The 27,016-nt window shown below is 44.9% G+C and overlaps 1 pseudogene; it reads left to right on the forward strand.

The window, feature by feature from the left end:
- Positions 1 to 1,872: 1,872 nt before the first annotated feature.
- Positions 1,873 to 27,016, forward strand: LOC138370356 (uncharacterized; annotated as a pseudogene).

A 27,016-nucleotide genomic window follows, 5' to 3' on the forward strand; every position in this document is an offset into this window, starting at 1 on the left:
GTGAGGAGGGTCGTCAGGTGAAAGGGAGAGTTTGGAGAGGGGTGGAGGGAGAGTAGATAGGTAGAAGTAGAAAAATAGATAGTAGAAGGGCTGCCTCCATCCATTCTGGTCAGTACATACAAGACAAGGAATGGAACTTGTCTGTACCAAAAGATGTTATTAGCATGTACCAACTCTAAACATGTACTCATTAAAATCATGTAACCAGTAACCGCAGAGGCTCTCTCATCTTAACTCAAAAAGCTCTAGGGAACAAAGTTAAAGACAATTTAAACAATAAATTCATCACTTATATTTCACATGATAAGTATCATAATTTAAGCAATTCAACTTAATGTGAGTCATTACCCAAGAATTCGAGAACCCTGCAACTGTCTACCCCTGATCCTCACACAACACTTGTAAACACGACTAAGTCACCTTCACATTCACTCACCGAGGACCGAGTCTAAGTTGAATAGAGAGGGCGGGGGAGGGTCTGCAGTTGTCAAGCAGCGTCACCCCCCGTCCGGCCGACAGCCTATCTCGGCGGCTGTCCTCTGCTCTGCTCTGCTAGCTGTTCTCCTATTGCTTATCTCTCTCGAATCTACATCTCCCTCAGTATATATTGGGAAACCTAGTACCTAACTTCGCCCACAAGTAGATAGCCATAGGCTTTCTACCAAGCCACACCTAAAACTGGCGGCTTGTTTGAAAGCTATCAGGCTACAATTATCAGATTAGCATATCCCAGAAGTCCCAAAACTGCCCTACAGCACCAATTAAACTATAATAGTTTGCTTTGGATGGCGGGGGGGGGGGGGTCGGGGTGTTGGTAGGAGAGAAGAGTCATCACGGCCTTGAATCAGCGCCTCTCCAGCCACTTGCCAAATCAGTGATTTCAGACAAATCGAGACAGAATACAACACGGTTTACTTACTCTCAGCAGACCAGCTTAACGAGTGAAGAAATAGATAAGATAAATTAATAACCATTCAAAACTTACAAACACTTAATAGTTAGTGACCAAGTTTAAACAGAAGACTAACGGAGAGCCGTTAGTAACTCACCAAGTTGGATACTCATGATTAACAGCACAATAATCGACGGTGTAAGAAAGGATAAATGAGAGACAGCTGAAAGGTCACAAAATGAAATTCATGTTGATGCCTGGTACGTACTCCTAGCTGGATACATATATAAATTTAAATAAACTTATTTTGTTCCATGTCATCATTACCTGTATATGTATATATATTATATTTTTATAAATTATGGTGTGGTGTGGCTGGGGACAGAGGAGCGGGTTGCTCTAGTCATGTCCAGTTCCTGTGAATTTTGTGATTATAATTTTGATCCTGTTCAGTTGTGTAGTTGCCAGCAGTTTCCTCTTTATTATTAAATATACATAATTGTGTTTATTATAAACTACATTAATTCTGTTTATGCATGTAAATTTATTCATTCTTATTTAAGTTATTTTAATGTTTGCCTTAGCACAGTATTGTTGCTCATTAAAGCTAATTAATTTTATATAAATCTACCATTCGTTATGTTTTGAGAGCGAGTGTGGGGCGTCCTGACGGCAGTTTAGTTCAGTAGCTGGGAGACGAGCGTCGGTTCAACTGGTCTGATAAGTGTCTGTTCTGTTTACTTATTTCTGTTTTTATTTGTAGTACAGTTATCTGGATATATATATATTTTTTTTTTTTTTTTTTTTCTGAATAAGTCATCTGATTTACTATTATACCTGAAGGAATAATTACCTAGATTATTGTACATTTTTATTTAATATAAATCCTTTTATATGCAGGTGTTATATTTTTCCCTGGTGATTTTGATTCTAATTATTTTGTATGTACGTAACTACGGGTTTACAATGGTTGCATGCGATTAGATACAGAGTCTTAATTATGATCTCCCTAGACCGTTAATTTTTGTCTCTGGTAGTGCAACGAGCCGTAAAGTACAGTTACGTTACAATGCCATCTCATGTTGGAATAGTGCTCAACGAGGTGACGGATGACTTGGCCAAACGTGCCACATCAAAACCACAAGTTTACATTGAAATTGAAAAAAATTTATTGAGGTAAAATACACAAAAAGGGATGAGGTAGCTTTAGTTATTCTCACCTCGTTCAATACAACGTGTTCATACATATATAGACACATCACAAACCGTAAACATATTACCGAACATTCTGAGTGATAAACATATACATTTCTTTCTTTACACGTGTAGTATGTTACCAGACGTACACACAGATACATTTATGACTAGACATATAGATAATTTGCAATAGACATTCAGACAACCAACAAAAGGTTACAATCTTGGTGCAAAATTCTTATATTTCCAGAATATCCTCATCCCCGACCGTCCAAGTGGTTGGGCATTATTCCTTCTTCTGTCCCATCCCAAGGTCTTATCCTGACCCCTTCCAAGTGCTATAATGTCGTAATGGCTTGGCGCTTTCCCTGATAATTAAAAAAATAATAAAGTAAACTCAGTGCATATAGTATCAGGAAATGGTCTATATCACGGAAACTTGTACATATAGCTAAAGATAAAGAAAACCACAATTATTTTTATTTATTTTTTTACTTTACCAAATACCATGTACATCTCAGCAGTTTCTGTTTTAAAGCAAGAGTCAATCTAAAATAACAAAGCATGGTTGTGATGACGAATAAAACGTATTGAAGAACAGTCTACGGTAAATTTCGACTCCAATAGATTCACAAGATTTTTTGTAATTTGTTCACAAGATTTTTTGTAATTTGTTTCATTTCGGATAGATGCCCAAAAAGCAATCATGTGTTTGGGTAAGATTATCATACTGCTTGAAATTATCATATTAATAGGATAATTTTTCATGCGCCTGAGCCTTTTCTTTAGCTACCTTTGATATTATTCTGATATATGTTAAACACTATAATAACTCTTTCTGCATCCCTTGACAGTGTACCTATATTTCTATTTCAAATCATTTCAGCAAACGCTGCAAACGTTTTCACAGTACTTTCAGCAGCTATACGATGGGCAAATCAAATGTTCAGGTCGTGGATGGAGGACTTTGAGTATAAGAACTTTCATTTGCTACATCAAGACATTTTGGTTCAACTTTTATCTTAATAAGGTATTTCCTCCATAAAGGATCCAGCAGTTTCTTTGAATTCTGTATGAATATGTCATCACGGAATTTGTTTCCTTTTTGTCCCTTAAGAATTCTGGTTATTTTTAATGTTGCCGAAAATCTTCAGAAGCATAAATAGGAGCAACCTATGATTTTATTTGTTAAATATTATGTATAAATTTCTTATCACTCCCATGACTGTACTTCCTACACTATGCATTTCTTTCAAATGAGCCAGTAGAGTGAGGAAGGGAGAGTCATCATGGCTGCGAGAGTCTTCACTCAAATGACCAGTAGGCGCCAACTTATGGAACTTGCTGACAGACTCATGGCGGACCTACCCTACTCGGCCACCGTGAGTTGACATGCCTCACCCGACTGTAGCTCCGGGAGAGAACTGTGGACTAGCTAAAACCTTAACACTTACAAGTGATATAGTCGTAGTGACTTGCCGATTTCTCTTGATAATTCCCTTCTCTTCTTGAAAATGATTTTCAAGAAACTCCGTTAACTATTTTAGTGAATGACGATTATGGTTCAATTTAGTTTCAAGAGAGCAATTGGACCATTTCATTATTCACTGATCGCGAGACAACGTCATGTATTCAGCAACTGAGTCGATTTGCCTTAATTTATAACAATGAGTCAACTTTTCTTCCTTGGGAACAGTGAGACGAAAACTGTTTCAGATATATTTTGTTTTTAAAAATATATCTGATTTAGACGTAAAGTTACAAATACATGTAGCTGATTTTATGGTGTTGTCTTTGTCAGTTGCCCGTCGTTTATGGACAAACCAACCCAAAATCTGTAGAGTGCTTATCTCTAGATCAGGAGATCACTCTGTACGCTTCCTACTCTCGGAGATGGGCTCAGCGCCACACCTTTAGGGGGTGCGGCCCCAACACTGGCCTCGTTGTCACGTGTACACACCCAACTCGAGCCGCTGTGACTCCCCACTTTTTCCTTATTTTTGGTATGACCTCCTCAATCCCTCTTTCATTTGAATTATAACTCTGTACCACCCTGTCCACAGCTATGGCGCTTTCTCTCTCTCTCTCTTTTCTACTTCCTGGAAAGCCTCACTAGGACAAGAGCAAACACCTCTTCATTACAAACATTTAATAGCAACACAGAACATATATAAAGGACTCACATACAATATATAAGTATATAAACTTCAACACCTTATGATATTATAACCTGGTTGTAAACCAATACCCTCAAGACTCTATCAGCTGCTTATACCAAGTGGTAGCGCAACTCCTGGCTTGCCACTTATGCTACCAACCTCACCAAGCAGGTTAAACCTTGTAAAACAATTAGGGCACTATCAGCCCTAGGACATATTATATATATATATATATATATATATATATATATATATATATATATATATATATATATATATATATATATATATATATATATATATATATATATATATATATATATGTGTGTGTGTGTGTGTATATCACGAAAATAAACACGTGATTAAGAATGTGACAATGTCAGACCACGGAGGAAAAATGAAACAGGAAATTTCCTTAAGTACTTTCGTATATTAAATACATCTTCAGAAGGTCATTTTACAGATCGAGTGATGGGTATAAATAGGCAGGAGAGAGTGGTGAAGTAAGGTGAGGTACAATACTTGTCCAAGTATTGTACCTCACCTTACTTCACCACTCTCTCCTGCCTATTTATACCCATCACTCGATCTGTAAAATGACCTTCTGAAGATGTATTTAATATACGAAAGTACTTAAGGAAATTTCCTGTTTCATTTTTCCTCCGTGGTCTGACATTGTCATATATATATATATATATATATATATATATATATATATATATATATATATATATATATATATATATATATATATATATATATATATATATATATATACATACATATATATATATATATATATGTATATATATATAATATATATATATAATATATATTGTTATGATCTCAGCCTGCAGGAGAAACGAGTCTCCCTTCTTGAGAGTTATTCAGCAAGCCTGACCTAACTAGAAGGTCTAGCAAATATTGAGGTGATAACCCATATGAAAAATGGCTGGTTGGATATGTAAAACAATTTAAGATTATGGGCAGTAAGTAAGGAAATAGATAAATGACTGGCTAGGAGATGTGGACATTTTGCTGGAGGCGTGAGGCTCGCTTCCGGAGGACCTTGACCTCACTTGAGTGCCAGACATCGCAGGGGGAAGCCGCGCTCCGTTGAGCTCCCGTCAGAAGGGAACCCCTAGTGATATATCTCTAAGAGAAGAGAAGTGTGCAGACGTGCCAGCTGTGGAATCGAGCTGGGGACGTGTGGTCTCAAGTCGTGGACGATAATTAGTGAATATTAAGCCGCCCGGAGGCATTATTGTGGGCCGTGGGAGCGCCCTGACCAGACGCCGTCAGAGGGAAAGCGCCCTCGACCAATTAATCTGTGGTAAGCACGATATACGCCAGTTCATAGTAATTGCTTGTAGTTTGGTCGTGTGCCCAGCGACAGTAGCGATGTTTATTTATAAGTTAGACATGTTTTAATAAGGCAGAAAGCCTGAAATAAGAGAGTGGAGAGGGAGGAACACGGAGCGACGTCCGCCCCCTCTGAGCGCTGGCGGACGACTGAGGGAGCCTGGCTCCGGATGGAGGAAGACCCTCCCAGTGAGTGAGGACCGCCGCCAGGCGAGGTGGAGTATGGACCCGCCCAAAACGGGGGAGTCCACTCTCACTGTATGTAGAGGACAGATAGAGGTTTGAGGCAAGCATATTGTGTGGTTATTTTTGTTTATGTGTTAAAGGGGAACATTTTATTGGAGTGTCGATGGGTTGCAGGTTTGTCTTTTGGGGAAGAAGTTGCTGAGAACTTCGAAGCCAGCAGATGAAGTAATTGATGAGACTCCAAGGTAGCGGAGCAGAGGACCTCGAGCTGTGAGGAGAAGCAGCAGTGAAGAGGAGTGTCACGTGCTTCTGTAGAGGTGGAGAAGCACCATACTTGCTCGGGGAAACTTCATGGTGTAGCAGCCAAGAGAGCTGTGGAGGACCCTAGCAGAAGGGTGAAGCACCGTAGTTGCTCAAGGAAACTTCATGATAGCAGCCTGGAGGAGCTGCAGAGGATCCTGGTAGTGAAGCCCGGAAGAACCTAAGGATATTAGGGTAGTGAACTTCCAGAGGTGGAAGGGGAAGTTCTGGAGGATTACTTATAGGGAGTTGATAGTGTTTGGTTGTCATTAGCGTGCAAGACGCAGTGAGAGGTGAGTGACTGTTTGTATTCTTATGTCAAGGAGTGATTTAGTCTGAAGCTTAGAGTTGCAGTCGTAGGCTTGATTACCTACAGATGTATGCGTTCTAGGACTGATATTGATCGATTAATCATTGTTGTGTATCAATGAACATTTATACTGGTATATGTTATTGCATTCAAATGCTGATTTTCTATATATACATTATCTTGCTGATAGTGCAACAGTGTGTGTAGGCTTGATCAACTTGAGGAGGTTAATAGTATCAGGTGGTGAACCAGGATATAGGATACCACTGGATAAGCTAATAATAGAGTTCTGATGGTGTTGGAGTGCAACCTGATTGTGATTATCGAGTATAGGATTCATTATTATTATATGTGTGTATGTATCGTGTATGTGCTTTGTCCAGTAAATGTGTCACAATTTGCTGGTGTTTGCCCTTGTCCTAGTGAGGCTTCCCAGGAGGTAGTAAAGAAGGAGAGAGAAAGAACCAAGAACCACTGCTGTGGACAGGGTAGGAGGTAATACTAGTAAGTCATAGGGGGATTGAGGAGATCATATCTCATAAGGAGAGAGTGGGGAGTCACAGCGGCTCGAGTGGGTGTGTGCACGTGACAACGAGGCTAAGTGTTGGAGCCGCATCCCCTAAACGTGTGACGTTGAGCCCCTCTCCAAGAGCCAGAAGCGCCAAGGGTGATCTCCTAGTATAAGCACTCTACCGAGTTGTGGGTTGGGTTGTCCGTAGAGAAGGATCAACGACGACAACTCCAACCAACCCACAGTCTATATAAGAATATATCCTCACTGAACACTTTGATATTTTCTTCTCCTACCACCCCTATTCTTTTGTTAAGTGTGTATATTTATCTAACTTTATTTGAAAATGTCATTACACAAAAAAGTTACAATATTAATTACATGCAGGGTACAAGGCTGCTTGTCACAAGTTGAAAAGCTCCCCCAGCTCCTCAGATGGCGGGCAGGAACCGTGGATGCAGTGAGCATTTCCTCTCTGGATGGCCACACTAAGGCGCTGAAAAAGAAAACTGGCAGCTCTAGGGTCTCTAGTTGTTTCGATTAGCTTAGACCCCAACTCCTTCAAAAAGTTAGCAGCACTTTTACCCCAGGCACCAAGTGTCTCTGAGGCAATGGGGACAAAATTGTAGTGGTGCTCAAGGTCTCTGTATTTACGTGACTTGGCCACTTCCCGGTGATTGGCAGCTCCTCCTGCTTGTGTAGCACTGAAGTCAACATAGGTATTGGCTAAAGTTGAAACGCAAGTGTAGTCTCACACCAACTGTCTACCATTCTTCCAGGGGTTCACCGTAATTCCGTCTGGGCGACCGACAGGCTCATCAGAGTTGCGGGACATTAGGTAACAGGGCTCTCTCTCTGCTGGACAACCGGCTGTGGTAAGGCTTCTCTTAATAATGTCATTAACCTCGCCGTGTCTTGCATGCCATCCTCCCGTCCTTTGGCAAAGAAGGCCATGCCGTCCTTATCTGTCGGCCTCTGCCTCGCCGCAAATACACCTGTATTCGGTGTGGATTGGGGCAGCTAGGCGGAGAGCCACGGCAATTCGGAGGGCCTGCGGTGTGAGACGGGTGCCGGTTGCTGACATTGGGGTTGCTAATAGGAAATCACCTGCATGGGGAGCTGCTACAGCTCTAAGTCGGGCAGTGTCATGTGGTGTTGTCGCAGCTTCTAGCAAAGTTGACATATATATATATGTCTATCTATATGTCTATATCTATGTCGATATCTATGTCTATATATATATCTATATATATCTATGTCTATATCTTCTATATATATATATATATATATATATATATATATATATATATATATATATATATATATATATATATATATATATATATTGCAGGTAATCCAGCCTATAGCTGTAACTCTATAAACCTCAGTATAAGTATTCCTTGGCACAAAAATGATAACCAATCACCCACCTTTCACTGTCTTGTAAATATCTAATGAAAATCTCACCGACCTAACAAATTCACAAAGACCTGAAAGTTGTAGCATTAAATATTATGATAGATATCGTGAGGAGACATTCACATATGGGACTAATAGAACAAGAATCCGGCAATGTGATGTTATAGTGGCCAGAATACGCCTGGGATATAGACGTATCTGGCAGCTTTCTCAAAACTCAAATGTCGAGTACACAATGTGTCAACTTTGTGAAAGAGAAAACATGCACTCTCTTGAACATTATATTGTAGAATGTCCCATACTGACTGACTTTCGCCCTCCTGGGCTAAGGTATGCTGAACTCTGTAATTACTATATGAGTACTGGAACACTTGATGATATATTGGACTTGTATCCAAGATTGACCATGTAATATATCAATTATACAATGTATATATATGATGTAACTGTATAACCTGAGCTTGTGAAAGCACCTTCAGTGATTAAGTGCTTAATTGCATACTAGTTTCTTTATCAGCTATCTCACCCTGTCAGAGTAAATGAGACAAATGTATGTGAATGCATGTGTGTGTATATATGTATGTATATGTGTGTGTGTATGTATATGTATGGGTATAAAGTATATATGGAAGCTGATCAGAATTACATTTCACCTTTGTAAATGTACATTAATGACACTATGTAAAAGACACATCAAACACTTTATGTAGGGCATACGTAAATCTGTGTATCTATGTATTTACATATGTAGGTTAGCTTAGGTTTTTAAAACACCGAATCACCTTCTGTGGTTGAGTGTTCAATAAACCCTTGAACTATATGTTTAACACTTCTCTAACCCTGTCCATTGAGGACAGAAGAAAATGTATTTATGCTGGTTAGCATTGTAAATGTGTGGCCACGTCTGTGGTAGTAAATAATAATAAATAAAAAAAACTGTCTTGTACGCTAATGACAATCAAGCACTCTACCAACTCCCTACATGTAGTCAATAAAAACTTCCTTCCCACATCTGAAAGTCTACTACTCTGACATCAGGTTCTTCCAGTTGTATTTACCAGGATCCTCTACAGTTCTTCCAGGTTGCTGCACCATGAAGTTTTCCTTGGACTCCAGTGGTACTATACCACTGATTACACAGAAACATGTGAAACTTCACTTCACTGCTCCTCTTCACACAGTTTGAGGTCCAATTCCTCACTATGGGGCTTGCTCTTCCACAGGGTACCACATCCACTCCTACAGCCTTGAAGTTCCACTCATTAACTTCTTCTCTGGCCTCAAAGTACTCCCAACAACTTTCTCAGACAAACCTGCAACCCATTGATACGCCAATAAAAATGTTCCTCTACAAACATATAACCGAAATGAACTACACACAATAAATGTTTCACCCGACATCTCCCTGCTTCCCGAACGCCATGAGGGGACTCCCTCGTTCAGAGGAATCCATGCTCCGCCTCACCCGTGCAGCCCACCAGGCAGCTACCGCCGCCGTGAGCCCACCGCGAGGGCTCAAGCGTTCCTTCGCCCTCCAGGACGTTCCTCCATCTTTACTCTCTTATTAAAATGAGAGTAACTTTCTGTTTCAATAAAACTTTCTGTTTCAATAAAATTTGCCTAACATATTGTAACGTACGATTATGTTACGGTGTTGAGTAGATTAGATAAACAGTATTTAGTGGGTTTTCATATTTATATATTTATTTAGTAGGTTTGGATACAGCAGTGTCGTAGACGATGAGACAGAACTTGAAGCAGAGCGGAGAGCTGAGTGATGCCGGAGTCGCGGAGCTCTATGTGGGAGAGCGTTGTAGCTCGATGCTGTCCTAGTCTGCTGTCTGTTCTGTGTCAAAGCTGTAGCGTCTTGGGGTCGATCAGAACTGCATACGCTGAGTATTACATTCTTGACTGTGTAAATTGAAATTGAAATAAGTTTATTGAGGTAAAATACACACAAAGGGATGAGGTAGCTCAAGCTATTCTCACCCCGTTCAGTACATCGTGTTAATACACACATAGACACTCATCACAAATAATAAACATATTACCAAACATTCTGAGATAAACATATACATTTCCTACTGTGGAAATTGTACCGTTGTCTATTCTGTTGTTGTTGTTATAGATTCAGCTACTCGGAACAAGTTCCAAGTAGCACGGGTTAAGGTGAGCCCGTAATTTACCTGGCACAGGAGCGGGGCAAATAGCACGGGCTATGGTGAGCCCGTAGTGGACTTACCTGGCACTGGAGCGGTGGGTGTCTATTCCCATATCGCTTGCTTATATTCGGTGACTACACCTCAGCTTCCTCCACTAGAAGAGGTGGATGGAAGAACTGTTACCTGTAATCAGAGAAGAGATTATATCTTCTGCAATTAGTGCTAATTAGTTACGCCACTAAGATGAGATAATGGAGCGAGTAAAAGGTTTACTGGCTACAGGACTTCCCCCTGCCAGAGAATGAAAGAAAAGCAATAGAACAAAAAATACGAGGCTACTGTTCCCTGGGTCGCTGTGGAAAATGTAGTCTGGTACCAAAAGATGCAGGAAGTGTGTGGACAGGCTCGGTGTAGCAGGAGAGAAGAATGTGCATGATTGTTGCGTTCTTGGGTCGCTGGTGGAGCATTTAGATCTGGGGCGGATGGGCTCGGGCACTAGGACCATAGGAGGTAATGTAGGCACGTAGTTACGACAACGAGGGAATCACTGCTAGAGCTGAATTGTCCTGGAGGCGACGAAGAGTCTGAAACGCAAGCTGTAAGTCCTGTACTGCGCAAAGTGCTTGAGTCGGCAGAGTATCAGAATGCAGTGCACGTGTAGATGAATCTGACGAAAGAGCAGCTTTTGTGGGAGTCCCTGTAGAACAAGCAGTGCCCTGGCAGCGACGGAGAGTCGGCAGAACAAGCTGTAGATCCCACATGATGTAGTTGCTGATGAAACTGTCAGCTGAATAAGTAACACTCGCGGTGCAGCAAGCTGTAATAAATGAAAATGCAGAAATGATCGCGGTGAAAATCATAGCTGTGGCGAGGGTGTTGGTAGCGTTCTATAACAGGTGGCAGCGGTCCACAGCAGCAGCAGTAGCGGTTCAGTGAGAGTCCATGTTGTAGTCCGTCGTGGCTGGGTATCGTCGAAACTCTCTGGGGTCACCAATGTAACGTACGATTATGTTACGTTGTTGAGTAAATTAAATACACAGTGTTTAGTGAGTTTTCATATTTATTTAGTAGTCTTGGATACAGCAGTGTAGTAGACGATGAGACAGCTTGGAGCAGAGCGGAGAGCTGAGTGAGGCTGGAGTCGCAGAGCTCTATGTGGGAGAGCGTTGTAGCTCGATGCTGTCCTAGTCTGCTGTCTGTTCTGTGTCGAAGCTGTAGCGTCTTGGGGTTGTGACGATAATCTCTTTCAAGAGAGATTGAGCCTGCTCTTCCCTACCTAAAGTTACGTCCAGTCTACAAGTATAAGATGCTACATTCAAGATACGTCACCAGTAGCACAAAACGTTTTGACCAGGAGGCAAAACGTACCCTAAACCCCTAACTCCACACACCCTCCACGCCGGATCATCATCAACCAGCCAACTACCCATCCCATCCTGCCTGTTCCCGATTGGTGACTCGCCGACCGAACACCTGCACATTGCACCTCAGCGCCATCTACCTGAGTCGATGTCTGAGCCTGGACCAGCTATCAACTTCAGAATATTCTTTGTGCTCTTAGAGTTGACATCTCTCTCTGGCATACTAAGCTCTCTGGCTTTTGTATACTAAGGGAGGTCTCAGCCATAGCCAATATTCTCAGCACCATTTTACCATTTACTATTTTGTCTCACATTGTTTTTGCCTTTATCTTTGTTATTTAATTGCACTATTCATTTCCCCGAGATTTGTCTTTATTTTTATTTATGTTTAAAGTATATATTAAAGTTTCATTGTTCATACTTTGTGTTTTACGTGTTCCTCCCTCTCACTTACCACAGACAACAGGCAAGCAGTCTATCTTTTTTTGTAAGTGTGACCAGGCATTGACACCTACCATTGGAGGACTGCCGAACATCTATACTCCAACACTTTCCCGTCACAGGGTCGATCAGAACTGCATACGCTGAGTGCTACATTCTTGACTGTGGAAATTGTTCCGTCGTCTATTCTCATATCGCTTGCTTATATTCGGTGACTACGCCTCAGCTTCCTCCACTAGAAGAGGTGGATGGAAGATATCAATAAACACGTGCTACGCCGCTGGGCACACGAATAACTACAGGCAATCACCGTTAACTGGTTAAAATGTGCTTACCATGAGATTGTTTCCTGTGAGGGCGCTCACTCTCAGACGCTTCACCAGGGCGCTCACACGACTGCCCACGAAGATGTTTCAGGATGGCTTCACAACTCTTCCTGCCATTCAGGACTTGAACCCACCCGTTTCCAGATTGATTCCACAGCTGAAACGTCTGCACACTTCCTTCCTCTAGAAGGTATATCAGCCTGGGGGTTCTTCTCTAACAGGAGCTCAACGGAGCGCGACCTCCCCTCACGATTTCTGGTGCTCAAGTGAGGTCAACATCCTCAGAAGTGAGCCTCACACCCCCAGCAAATTCTCCACATCTCATGACCAGTTATTTATTTATATTCTTATTCACTGCCAATGCACTTAAACTATCTATCAAATTCAATCGAGTGTTTACTATATAAATATCCAGGTCTATATCTCCTTAACCTCTTAGTTAAGTCAGGCCTGGCAGAATAACTCTAAAGGGTAGACTCATTTCTCCTGCAGCCTGTGATCATAACACTGTTTATGGACTGAAATATATTGCTTTCAACATTCCCCACTGAAGGACTACAAAATTTTGGTAATTATTATTGTTTATTAAGTAAAATATTAAAAAGGCTTTGTCTTACAATAATATTGCACAAGATCTTGTAATAATATCATTTCATTTCGTAAAAGTTAGTTTATTAGCAAGAATGAGCTCTTGAATGCAAATAATTCAACTTTTTAATCATAATTTTTATTTAGTTGTTAACGTGAATGTAAACTGCGGCAGATGTACAACAACCTGCTCCTACATGCTCGAGGGTGGCTGTCCACGACCAGGTTCTACACCTTGCCCACCCAACCACCCTCTCACACCCTCTTGTGGCAGAATACGGTGAGTATTGCGTACCTCCTGCATCCTGTCCTCTCGCATAGTACATCGCATTTTGACGTATAAATCCCCCAAGACCAAAAACTGATGTGATGCAAATCACAGCGGCTCGCAAAATCGATGTGTTATTCAGTTTTCTATTCGCGGATCCCCGGTTTGGTTTGGTTCGGGCAATTTAGTACATCACTTTTGTGACGTTGTGAAGAATGAAACTATACGCCGCCAAAACCAAAATGTACTAACAGTTTTGGAATCAACCGCCTTCACACTTCATTTATTCCAATCGTTTACTACTCTTTTTGCAAAGAGAAATTTTAATATTTTCTGCCACATTTGTTTCCTTTGCTTGAATCTATGACCTCTTTTACTTGCGTGCGCGCATTTCAAAGTAATAAATTCACAGACGCTAGTGTTCTTACACCGTTTCTCTACCTCTAGAACGTGCCCTCCAGTATTGCCGTCTACTGCCAGGAAGCGGAATTCGAACAACTGATAGTGGCGCTGAGGGAGACGCCTCTATTGGACTGGCAACGACGTCTGAAGATCTATCATGATCCTCACTACCTGGTTGAGCCGCTGAAGATGCTGGCCCAAGAGCTGGGGAGCTCCCTCGTCTATTGGGAACCAACTTACACATTTACTTACCGCCCTAACATGGATACTGAACTCCTCAGGTTGGTACTTACCTTACCATACAGTGAACTTTAAAGCGGCAATATCTACCGTGCAGGGATATATATACACCGAGAAGTGTTCTCGATTTCTCGGTATACGCACTGAGAGTTTACTTTAGTTCTTGACTTTGTTCAGGGATAAAGTATACTTGCTGGTTGGTCAGCAACCTAGTGTCAAGGCTTTATTAATAACCCTCGTGCAGTTGATAGGACTTAAATCTTAAGCCCTACACCAAACTAAACATAGCATAGAGTGGAAACTCAGGAAAGTATTTGCCAATTCATTTGAGGGAGCTGTTCTAGAACTACGCAGGCTTCATGGTGTTAGATGTTAGAGACGTCTTGTATGTAAGGCAGGGGATGGCATAGAGAATTATTAACATATGTAAGATGGGAAAGGAAAATAGCTTTAATTATATGGAATATAATATGAATAATTATACAAATAGACAATATTTAACGGCAATTTCAACAATTCAACAGAATGAATATACTGAATACGTTGTAATAAATGAGAATGAAATTAAAAAAGCTGACAAAAATTATGAAACAATTAAACAATGTTTAGCATAACATAAGTATGAGAACACATTACAAGCATTTAACAACAATTATTAAGTCTGCCATGATAGCAGCCGAAGGATCATGTAGTACACTTGTGACGTATGTATGGTAGGGCATGTACCCGGGTCGTCACAGAGCAATGCTTTCACAAGCAATATCTGTGTTTGATTATATTATTATATATAGTTAAATGATATATTTCTTAACGTTGACTGTATTGCATATATATATGTACGTGTAAAAATCCGTGGAATATGGAACAAAAAAAAAATGTTCTTAAATATTATGGAGTTTGAAGTCAGAACTGAAGTTAAATGTAAGATTAACCTGGACTGCTCTTACTTGCACTACCAGTCAAACACTTCTCTATGCTGGGTCTAAGGGGCCCCAATTAAACACCAAAGCATATATTAACAGGCCGTCCAAGGCCAAGAGGTAAGACTCGGCCTCCAGGAAAATACTACAAAAATTATACCCACTATGGATGATGTCTTCTTGTGCCTGGGACACAAGTTATTTAAAATTGATATAATTACTTTCACTTATTATAAACGTAATCTTACCAGAAAATGACAGTGCCTGTTAACATTTACTCTACCTTCCAAGAACTCTTTTGGAAAGAGAACCTGACCTCCAAAGACTAGCAAAGGCTCGCCCAAAAGACTTAAGGTGAAGCACAGTTCAAGAACATTTCCCCCCCCCCCCCCCCCATGCTGTCGCATATAATCCTGTCCAGGAACGGTTATAATATTCGTCCATATTATGAGTGACCAGTGAGGATTATAATATGGGTGTTTGTTTAGTATTAAGATAAATCAAAATCACCCTATTTATATATATTAAATCAGTGATGGTACCCCTAAATAAATAAATAAATAAATAAATAAATAAATAATAAATTAAAAAAGCCTTCACTTACAGACCACCATCAACAAATTGAATCTGCCTGCCTCCTTCGGCTGCATACTACAAAAAGCTCATACCATAATCATCTACATTCTCTTATGTGTTCTGCCCAAATATATAGTAAAATCATCTATAAATTCACTACCCTACTAGCTGCCCACTACTTAGTCAACCACTAAGCCACAACCACCAACCAAATTATTAAGTACACCTAGTAGTTTTCACATCACTACTTGATCGTACCGCCTGCTGCACTGCAAACCAGTAGCACACTCAACGGCCAACCCTTGTGTTTCTTTTTATAAAATCTTGTTTCCCCTGAAATAGACCACCCTGGTCGTAACAATCCACCATCACCAGTCGGACACAATTGAAATTAAACCCACGATGGGAATGTGTCCACGTGTCATACCAACCGTCTCTTAACAAATATCTTATTTTCACTATCACTTTACTTAATACAAATTATTTGTTTTTATTTATAATTTTACATGCAAGCATGCGTATCAAAACCATAAAACGAGAACAAAACAAACAGAACACAAAACACATATTACAGAATCACAAAAGTACAAAATGACAAATATACAAAATACCGGCCTGAAGGGCCGACAACAAAAACACAACAATAAACACAAACACACAGAAATAACAACGTACAAGACATGAGGGTAATGTTAGCCTGACACGCATGCGCATAAATACAATAAACCGAGAACATAACAAACAGAACACAAATCACAAATTACAAAGTCACAAAAGTACAAAATTACAAAGACATAAGATACCGGACTGAAGGGCCAACAACAAAAACAACAAAAAGCACAAACAAAATGCAATACAGTACAAAAATAACAACAGAACAATACACAGTACCCAAACTCTCACCCAACCACCCAACCATCGAAACTACACAAAACAAGCCTACCGGCCCCTGAAATCACACACAGAGAGGTACCAGTACATAATGACAATAAGAAGAAAGGAAACATAAAAATATAACACATAAACAAAAGGAAATTAACATCGGCAATTCATGATAATAGGAACAAAAACAGGCATGGCCACACAAGCAGCCCGAAGGGCACGGAACCACTCCAAAATCAAGCAGACTCCGGAACTCACAGGAACATGAAATACGGAGCACACAGGAACCGGGAAAACAAACCCGGCCCACCCACACACACACGCAACCTCACCCCGCGTCCATGCACGCAAACGGACACAACCCCACAACACATAGCAAACAAAATAAATCACTTGACAGGAGAACAAACCTCAATGGTAGGTGAATATTTCTCAGGGAACCCAAACACAGGATATTTCTGCTTATAGGCCTCCCATATCAAATACTCCATGTCGGTAGGGGAACGATTCCCCTGCTTCAGGGGGGGGGCGCATAAACTCATGAATCACTAAATCAGGCAGAAACGGCCGCTCCCGGAGTTGGTAGACAGAAGTCGCATAACGAGGTAGGGGCTGGCGAACCACCTCCGCCATGGAAGCAGAAGATACCAAAGAAGCGCACGTAGGCCGCCGAGACGGCCTCGCCACCGGATGCACAGGAGAAGGCGAAGGCTGCCGAGACGGTAACACCACACCCGACACCGCAGGAGATGCAGAAGAAACAGCCGGAGACGGCAGAGTCGGTAAAACCGCCGCCGATGAAACAGGGACCGAGGCTGGGGTTACGGAACCCCCAGAGCAAGCAGCCTTTTTCAACACCATAACCAGGTCACCACGCTCACCATGAACCTCATCAGGGGGAACTACCCCACACGAAGAACCGGAACCATCCGACGAGGGCGACGCACCCGAAGCAAGGTCCACAGGCACCACACCTGAAGGGAAGTCCGAGACACTGTCACCGTCAGCGGGAGGCACAGGTACTTCTGCCACCACCGTAGAATGTGACGCAACCGGAACCACCCCGCCATCGCTGGAAGATCCAGAGTCGTCGGAATCTCCCACATTAACCCAGGCAGAAGAAGAATGCCGGGAACGCTTGGGCTCTGGCCCCACATCATCAGATCCGGAGGCCGACCCAGAGACGTGGCCATCACAAGCCAGGCGAACCGACGCTCTCCCCAGGACGGCAGCATCCTCAACCACATGGGGTACCAGGCCAAGCACAGTAGGAGGCCCTGCATCCACCCCAGTCAAAACACATGGCGAGGGCGCAGGGACATGCACAGCAGTTGGAGAAGGCGAAGACGACGTACAGAGATCCACCGGAAGACCCATGGGACCATCAAGGACACTAACGGGAACAGGCCGATCATCCCAAGGCACCATAATCCCTGGAAGAAGGGCCACCACAGCAGGAGACACGTCGCGTGCCACAGGGGGGCCCCAGCAGCCAACGGGATGGCCACATCCCCACCCACCAAATCCTCCTCCACAGGGAGCAGTGGAAAATCCTCCCCATGGATGAGATTCACAGGGGCGATGACAGCCTCAGAACACCCCAGCAGCCTGATGCCCCAGCTGGCCACACCAAAAACATGTCCGCGGTTGATGGGAATAATACTCCCGAACATAATATCCGAGGAGCCGGACGGAATGTCTGCCCTCAGGCGCATCCCCAGGGTCCGAATGTTCGTTCATAAACTCTGGAACTTTCCCGAGAAAAGCTTGTGCAGCCTTGTGCAGGGAGCCGGTTGGCCGAGCAGGGAGCCGGTCGGCCGAGCGGACAGCACACTGGACTTGTGATCCTGTGGTCCTGGGTTCGATCCCAGGCGCCGGCGAGAAACAATGGGCAGAGTTTCTTTCACCCTATGCCCCTGTTACCTAGCAGTAAAATAGGTACCTGGGTGTTAGTCAGCTGTTACGGGCTGCTTCCTGGGGGTGGAGGCCTGGTCGAGGACCGGGCCGCGGGGACACTAAAAGCCCCGAAATCATCGCAAGATAACCTGGCAAGATAGCCTAAGACTGACAACAGCTCCAAACCTCCCTGAAGTAACGCCGCAGGAGGTCCTCCGGAAACTCCAAGGGCGCCCCATGAACACTCACGTACGTCAATGCACCACTCCGATTGGAAATCTCCACAGTGCTGGCACCACCTGGCAGGGGCAAGGATCGCCCCTCGAAGCGTTGGAGAAACGGACAGTACTCTGTGTCCTCCGCAAATTTGACAATTGCTCGATGAGCGGTAACCAGTTTAATACTGTAAATCACATCCACGGGGACACGGAGCATGTCACACATTACAAGTTCTACCTCAGGATACCCGGCACGGCCAGAAAATTCGAGGCCTACAGAGTGCACACGCATAACAGGGGGAAGAGGACACCCCATCACGGAGCGTCACCGACGAACACTCAAGCACCACTTGACGGCCAATACAAATTAAATGATATAATGTTCTGGTTGCTTACAACTTAATTACTAATGATTCGCCGCTCTGCTACCGGAGGGCGCTGACGTTCGGCCCGGGCTGTCAGTGTTGACCTGTACCTGCTGCGTGGTGGTCGTCTTGTTGACGGTGTGGTGCGGCCATTGGTCGGGGCCTGGCGGGTGTCATGGCGTCGACTAGTGGTGGCCGTGTTCGCCGGGTCGACACCGCCCGGCTTGATTTCTCGGCCCCCATTGACTGGCCCTTGGTGGAGGTTGCCCTTATGGACGTCATGCGTGTTGAGTACCAAGATCTCTACGGTGTTGAGAAACTTTCCCCTACCCGGGTGGCGGTGACGTTCTCCTTGGCGCAGGTGTATCAGCTGTTTGTGCGTCGATGGGGTACACGGACGCATGTACTTCCAGGTTCTGCTGTGTCGGTGGAGGTCTCCGATCCGTGGGGCCCCCTGACGTATGCGAGCGTTCATGGTGCGCCGGTGCAGTTTCCTGAGGAGGAGCTGTCCGCCGCGTTCCGTCGGTATGGTGAGGTGGTGGGGCAGCGTCATGCCTGTCTGCTTAGTGGGCGCCTGAAGGGGCTCCGTATGGGTGCCCGTACTTTGCGCATGCGGCTCTCTGGGGCTATTCCCTCTCGGGTGGCTGTGTGTGGGTTTTATGTGCGTGTGTTCTACCAGGGGCAGACTCGCTCCTGTTTCCGGTGTAGTGAGGTAGGCCATTTCGCTGAAGCTTGCCGTGCCCCTCGCCCGGAGGACTCATCGGTTTTCCATGCGGATGATTTTCCACTTCTGCCGGAGGCTGGGGCGCCCCCAGCGGGCCCGGGCTCTGTGGGTGTGCCTCTGGAGGCGTCGTCCCCAGCTGTCCCTACCTCTCCGTCTGCTGCTGGGTCCTCTGCTATGTCTGTTGACTCTGATGCTCTCGCGGCTCGTGCTTCGGGTGCGCCTATGCTGGTGGCGGCGGAGGTACATCGCGACCCGAGTGTCTCCTTGGAATTCGACGTGTGTGGTGTAGTGCCGGAGGGCGACCCGTGTGCAGTGGCCAGTGTGCTTCCCGAGGCCAGGGGCGGTGTTGATACTGTGTCTCCTGACGGCCAGCCTAGCGGTGTTCCTGATGCTGGTGCCGTGGCGCAGCCGCCTGCTGTCGCTTGTGCTGTGCCTCCTGTGGTTGCATTGGGCTCTTCTGTTCCTCGACGAAAGCGTGCTCCGAGAGATCGGTCGCACAGCAGGGGCCCCCCTGGGAAGAGGATCGAGGCTTCGGGTGGTGTGCCTTTGGCTGGTGCTCCTCCCTCCGCTTCTCCAGTGGATCCTCCTCCCCTTCGGAAGCGGGATCTGGGGATGAGCGGGGCATTGAGCGTGGTGTCGGGCTCGGGGCGGCGGAGGCAGTGGAAAAACTGTGGATGGTGTCCTCGACGCCTGGGGCGCCCTCTTCGCATGGTGTGTCTCCTGTGATTTTGAAGGCGGTTCCTGGCCGGTCGTCTTCCAGGGTGCGGCAGGGGGTTGAGCCTGGTGGTGTGGATGTGGCTCCCGCTGCGGGTGCGGTTGTGTCCCCTGGGGGACGCGTTGGGTTGGGGGTGTCTTGAGGTTCTCCCGATGGCGCCCTCTGTTGTCTGTGCGTCTTTGAATGTTCGTGGTTTGAATGATCTTGGGGTCCAGTTGGGCCTGTTGGATGTTCTGCAGGAGCAGCGTGTGGATGTGGCTCTGATCCAGGAGCATAATGTTCGTGAGGTGTCTGTGCTGCAGTGTTTAAGTGCGCATTTTCATGTTGTGCTCAACCCGCCGAGGACGTCCTTCAGGGGGACGCTTATGTTGTTTTCTAGGAGGGCTTCCTTCTCCGTGCTTCACACGGAGATGGATGAAGATGGGCGGGTTTTGTTTGTGAGGGTTGAGTTTTTGGGGGTCGTTCTTCCGTTCCTGACGGTGTACGCCCCCTCGGGGGTGGCTCGCCGTCGGGAACGGGAGGAGTTTTTTCGGGTAGGGCTTCTCCCTTTCCTGCGTCATGATACGCGGAGTATGGTTTTTGGTGGTGATTTTAACTGTGTGACGAGTGCGCGGGACTGTAGTAGCGCCCGCCCGCAGAATGTCTCGGGTGCGCTGCTGGAGGTGGTGCGTTCTTGCGGTTTCAAGGATGCTGCTGTGCTCTATGGGGGCGAGTTGTCCTTTACTTTTGCTGCGCATGGGGCGCATTCGCGGATTGATCGCGTGTATGTTACTGGCGGGGGGGTGTTCTGTGTTTGCTTTCCACACTGTCCCGGTTGCTTTCTCGGACCATAGTCTCGTGGTGGTCCGGGTTGGTGTGCCCAGTCAGGTACGGGTCGGCGCGGGGTGGTGGAAGCTGAATTGTGGGTTGTTGCGTTCTCCGAGGGTTTGTGGGCAGTTTCGGGTTTGGTGGGTCGGGGTTCTCGCCCGGCGGTGTGATTTTCCTTCTGTTTTAGATTGGTGGGAGTGGTGTAAGGAGCAATGTCGGTTGTTTTTTCGGGTGGCTGCCAAACGTGAGGCTGCTGGAAGGTTTGGGTTGTTGCGGTTGTTCCAGGCGAGGCTTTCGCGGTTGTATGTGCGGTACAATGCTAGGATTGACTGTTTTGGGGAGATTGTGGAGTGTAAGGAGCGTATTTGTGGTTTGCGGAATGAGTGGGCCGAGGGTGTTCGTGTGCGTGCTCGTGTGAGTGAACGTGTTGACGGGGAACGGCTCTCTCCTTATCTTTTAGGGAAGGTGAAGGCTGCGCGGGACGGTGTTCTTTTTACGGCTCTGCAACGGCCGGATGGGTCTGTTGTTTCGGACACCGGTGGTGTGTTGCATTATGTGCGGCAAGAGCTGGTTGCGCTCGATGGGGAGGTGGTAGGGGACGACACGATTGCGGAAGGTTTTTTTGGGTGGTTGTGCTCCGGGGTTGTCTGCTGCTGATTGTGTTGGTTTGGAGGAAGATGTTTCGTTGGGGGAGCTTTTCGGTGTGGTGAGGTCGTTTCGTTCCGGGAAGGTGCCGGGCTCGGATGGTCTTCCTGTCGAGTTTTATGTTGCCTTTTGGGATGTGTTGGGAGATGTTCTCTTGGAGGTGGTCCGGACCTGCCTCCGGGGGTGCGTTCTGCCTGTGTCTCAGTGCGTTGGGATTGTGCGGCTGCTCCCGAAGCCGGGCGATTTGCGGTTCTTCTCGAACTGGAGACCCATTACTTTGTTGAATGTGGACTATAAGATCCTGTCCAAGATTTTAGCTGGTCGGTGTCGCCGTGTGGTTGCGTCTGTGGTTTCCGTGGAACAGTTTTGTGGTGTTCCAGGTCCCTCGTTACTGCAGTGCAATGCGTTATTTCGGGATGTGCTTCTGTACGTGTCGGGCTCTCGCTTGTCTGCAGCGATGCTTTGCCTGGATTGGTCTAAGGCTTTTGACCGTGTTTCGTTAGCTTTTGTTTTTCGTGTGTTAGAGAGGCTTGGTTTTCCGCCTTTGTTTGTTCGTTGGGTGCGTATGTTGTACGCTCAGTGTTGCAGTCGGGTTTGCATCAATGGGTTCTTGAGTGCTCCTTTCCCTGTCCGCCGTTCGGTGAGGCAGGGTTGTCCGCTTTCCATGCTCCTTTATGTGCTCTTTCAGGAGCCTTTTTTTCGGGCGGTCAAGGCTTGTGCGTTGATCCGTCCCCCCCGGCTGCCTTCTGATCTTCGGTTACCCATCTGCGGTTATGCGGATGATACCATCCTGTTCGTGGCCTCTGCTGGTTCTGTTCGGGCTGTCCAGGTCGTGGTTGAGAGGTTTGAGTTGGCCACTGGGGCCCAGGTCAATCGTGCCAAATCTGGTCTTATGGGTATCGGTGGGTGGTCCTCTCGCCTTGTGTGGGAGGGGTCTTGGTTTCCGGTGGTCTCCTCTCTGCGTGTTCTGGGGATCACCTGGTTCGCTTCTTACTAGAGATCTTTGGAATTTAATTGGGGTGCGGTTTCTCGTAGTCTTGGTGTTGCGGTTGGGTTGTTGGCTGCGCGCCCGTTAACAATTTATCAGCGGGCGTTGCTTGTTACTTGTAAAGTTCTGTCACGTGTCTAGTTCGTGGCTCGGTGTTTCCCCCTAGATCGCCGGCTGGCTCTGGGGTTGGAACGTCAGGTTTATAGGTACGTGTGGTGTGGTCGTTACCACCCGGTTCGTCGCTCGACGTTGGTGTTAGCGGTGCGGGAAGGTGGGGTTGGTATTCCTGATGTGTTTACCAGGGCTCGGGCGCTGTTCTGGGTCTCGTTGCGTCAGGGTTTAGCATTGGGTGGGGGGCTCAATGCTTTGTGTATTTTTTATTGTTCGGTCCGGTTTAGTTTTTTGGTGGATTGCGGTGTTTGTCGGGAGGTGGCCTTTTGTACCCCTCCTGTTTACTCCTGGGCGGTAGACATTCTTCGGGCTGTCTGTCGCTGTCCGGGTTATATGTCTCTCTCAGTGAAGGCGATTTATGGGGTTCTATTTTGTCGTGTTCAGCCGCGGGTGGAGTCTTTATTCCCGTGTTGGGATTGGGGGGAGGTGTGGGCGGCGTTAGGGGCGCGGTTTTTGGCACCGCAGCAGCGGGAGTTGTTGTTTCGCATGTTGCATTTGTCGTTGGCGACAAATGACCGGTTGTGCATGCTGGGTTTGCGTGCCTCTGACGCATGTGTCCACTGTGGTTTGCCTGAAACTCAGTTACATGTTTTCTATTTTTGTGAGAGGCTGAGTGGTTTGCTTGATTGGTTTCGTGCTGTGTTGGCCGTGGTTTGTGGGCCGGGATGTCGGGGTGGTTTTTTGCCGTTTTTGTTTTTGTCTTTTCCGCGGGGCTCTCGACGGGTGCGTAATACGCTCTGTCTTCTTGTCGCTGACTATGTGTATTGTGTGTGGGTTGGCCGGAGGGAGGGTTATGGGGTTGATAGGGTTTTGGGGTTTTTGAGAGGGCGCTTACGGTTCACCTGGTGGTGGCTGCAGCGTGCTTTTCCGGATGATTTTTGTGGTTGGTTTACTGGTGCGTATGTTCGTGGGGCTGCTTTTGAGTGATTGGTCGTGGGTTGGGCTCGTGGATGTTGGCTGTGGGTTGGTTGGGTGGGTCTTGTTCCGGTTTGTTTTCGGTCCCCGGTCCTCCGATGGGCCTCCTCGGTGGGGGTTGGGCGGGGTGTGTGTGTGTGTGTGGTTGTTTTGTTTCTGTTGTGGTTGCTCCTGTGGGTGTGTGTTTCGTTTGGGTGTGCTTGTGTGTGGGTGTGGTTTTTTATGTTTTCCCTGGCTCCTGCGTGGGCCTTTTTGTTTGCCTTGTATGGGTTTTATGTTTTGCGCATTTTTGTTCTTTATGGTATGTATGCTTATTTGCTCCTATGTCTTTGGAGCGTGCCTCTTCTGTCTTTTGTGATTTTCTGTGTGGGGGTTGGGGTGCCCGGGTTATGTTTTGTCCTACCCCCCCCCCCCCCTTTTCATGTACTACTGTTCCTGTGTTATGAGTGTTTTTTTGCCATTACTGATTGTTATTTCTCTTTTTATGTGCCATGTACTTTGCCTTGTGCTATTTATGTATTATTTATCTGTTCTTTCTTGATTTGTGTTTTGTGTTCTGCCTTTGTATTATGTCTTTTTAATTATGCATGAGGAAACGGAGTAAGAAAAAAGAAATGTGCTCAGTTATTTCTGTTTGACTTTCCATGTTCTGTATTTCCATGTTTTTTGTTTACTGTAGTTTTGTAATTTTGCCTCTTAGGGGTTTCGGAGGCCTGTTGTTCATGTACTTTTATGCACCTGTGTTTGGGTTGTTGGGCTGGGCTTGTATGTGCGTTCTCCTTTTGTATTTCTGTACTTAAGGTTGTGTGGATGTGCCTATGTTTTATGTTATTTCTATTGTGTGCTATTTATGTCATGTTCTGTTTTTTTGTGGTACATACTGTCCCCGTTGCTGGTTCTTTTTTTTTTTTTTTTTTTTTTTTTTTTTTTTTTTTTTTTTTTTTTGTGTGCCTTGTGTCATGTGTTTTCTTTCTTGGTTTTTGTTGGGTATGTTTAGTGTATCCGTGGTTTACTTCCTTTGTTATATTGTCCTGTGTATGTTCATAACTTGTTTGTTCGGCGGGTGTCTGTTTTGTACATTGTGTATTCTTTTATAAAAAAAAAAAAAAAAAAAAAAAAAAAAACTTAATTACTAATTTGCATAAAAACTCCAAACCAGCCAGTGGTTTACATTTTACAATTTAGTTATGTTCAGGCAGTGTTGCACGCTGTACTGACAAAACCTTTTGATTTCATAATTTGTTCCTTACAATTTCTTATCACTCAAGCTTTATCAAAACATTTATAAAGACTAACCCTGGTCATTACCATAAACAGGATAAGAAATTTATAGAATTTACTTAAACTGCTTTTATTAGCAATTTGACATTGAACCTAGACAGCAAAATAAAATTTTACATTTAATTGTACTTAAATATTTATATTTATTTTAAATTTAAATTAATTTTAAATCTTAATTTAAAAATTTGAAATAGAGTAAATTAAGGAACAGTAAATATGAATTTGCATGCCAAAATTATGAGAAACTGCATAAGAATACATAATGAATTCACAATAACAATACCAGAAAATCTTTGGAGCAAGATATTGGGATCGACCCACCGTCCTACTCTTAAGATTTTCTCTTATGTCACATTCTCAGATTTTTAGGAGGAAATTACACCTGATTTAAGCCAGTAGTGGATTACGTAAGCTCGATAAGTGACCCGGCTTCTGGGCCTATGGCAGATGGACCCTCAGCGGATTTACTTTTATTGTGAGAGTATAACTCAGGCAACAAATGTGCTTGCTGCCTTTGGCTGTTTACTTAAAAAATAACATTGCTCTGTATCCAGCATATTGAGACTTCGTGGGGGGGGGGGGGCGAGTGTGTGGGCCATCGCGCCTCTTTAACTCTTGTGAAAGCCTATACCTCCCGCCAACTAGTTTAAGGAGCAGGTTGCCTATGACGGGTGGTGGTCACTCACCTGGCGGCGGCGGCGTCTACCTTTGCTACCGCCACACCTCCACACACCCATCACACCAGATGAGGCGACAGAGGCTGGTTTGGGGATCTCTGTGTGGGGGGGTAAAAAGGGGGCATAACCTAACTAGGAAATAGCCTGTACCCAGCATATCATTCTTCACTCTTGCTTTCAGGAACAAGCCTGGATTCCGTGTCTGTAAACTTGTCAAAACTGGGCTCCAACACCTGCTGGAGAGGAGCCTCTTTAACAAGACCCAACCGCTGGAGTCCACGTGGAGACTATCGCAGCATCTGCCATCTGTTGGAGTGTTCCTCGACTCGAGCGTGACTAAGGACACCTCTCGACCCCCAGCACCTGCCCTACTCCGAAAATGAGGAAACACCTGTCTCCTGGATGTCACCGACCATGTATGGAAGCATCGGCATGTTGGGGACGGACGACAGCTACAGGAATCTGGGGCTCGGTAGACTGGTAATCAAGGTCATGGGGAGGCTATATGCTTGCCAGGGCTTCATTCCTAATGCCCACGTCAACTACGACAACCCGTCTTCTATAGCAACGTTCAGCAAGATACCAGGCTGGGAAAACACTCACACTGCCGTCTGGATGGCCTTCGAGCAGACAAATGGAATCAGTGAAATATCACAGGACAAAGATCCCCAATTACTATAACAAAATATATTTTATAAGTTCTAAAGGATAACTCATAAAATTAATAATGACAAAAAAAAATAATCATAATAACAATAATTATTGTCATTATATTAATAATTAATAAACACAAGTCCATTGTAACAAATATTCCTCACTAGCATTGTAGTGAAAAGATTCAGCAAAAAAACAAGATTGTTTAATTCTGCGACAAATTATGTGGAAATTCTGTTTCTCACAAACTGCTTGCCGTTCTTCCCTGGGTTTACTCTGATCTCATCTCGGCGACCAATAAGAACATCCGAGTTATGGAGCGTTAGTTAATGAGTTCCCTCGTATTACATATATGTCTGTGTATGCATATATTTGAATATGTTTAGGTTATATTAACGACTGTGTAACTAGCTTCACAAGATTGTCACTTACGTAACTAAATGAACTATTGGGTTTGA

The sequence above is a fragment of the Procambarus clarkii genome, chromosome 31 (assembly GCF_040958095.1).
Source record: "Procambarus clarkii isolate CNS0578487 chromosome 31, FALCON_Pclarkii_2.0, whole genome shotgun sequence".
Classification (NCBI taxonomy): Eukaryota; Metazoa; Arthropoda; class Malacostraca; order Decapoda; family Cambaridae; genus Procambarus; species Procambarus clarkii.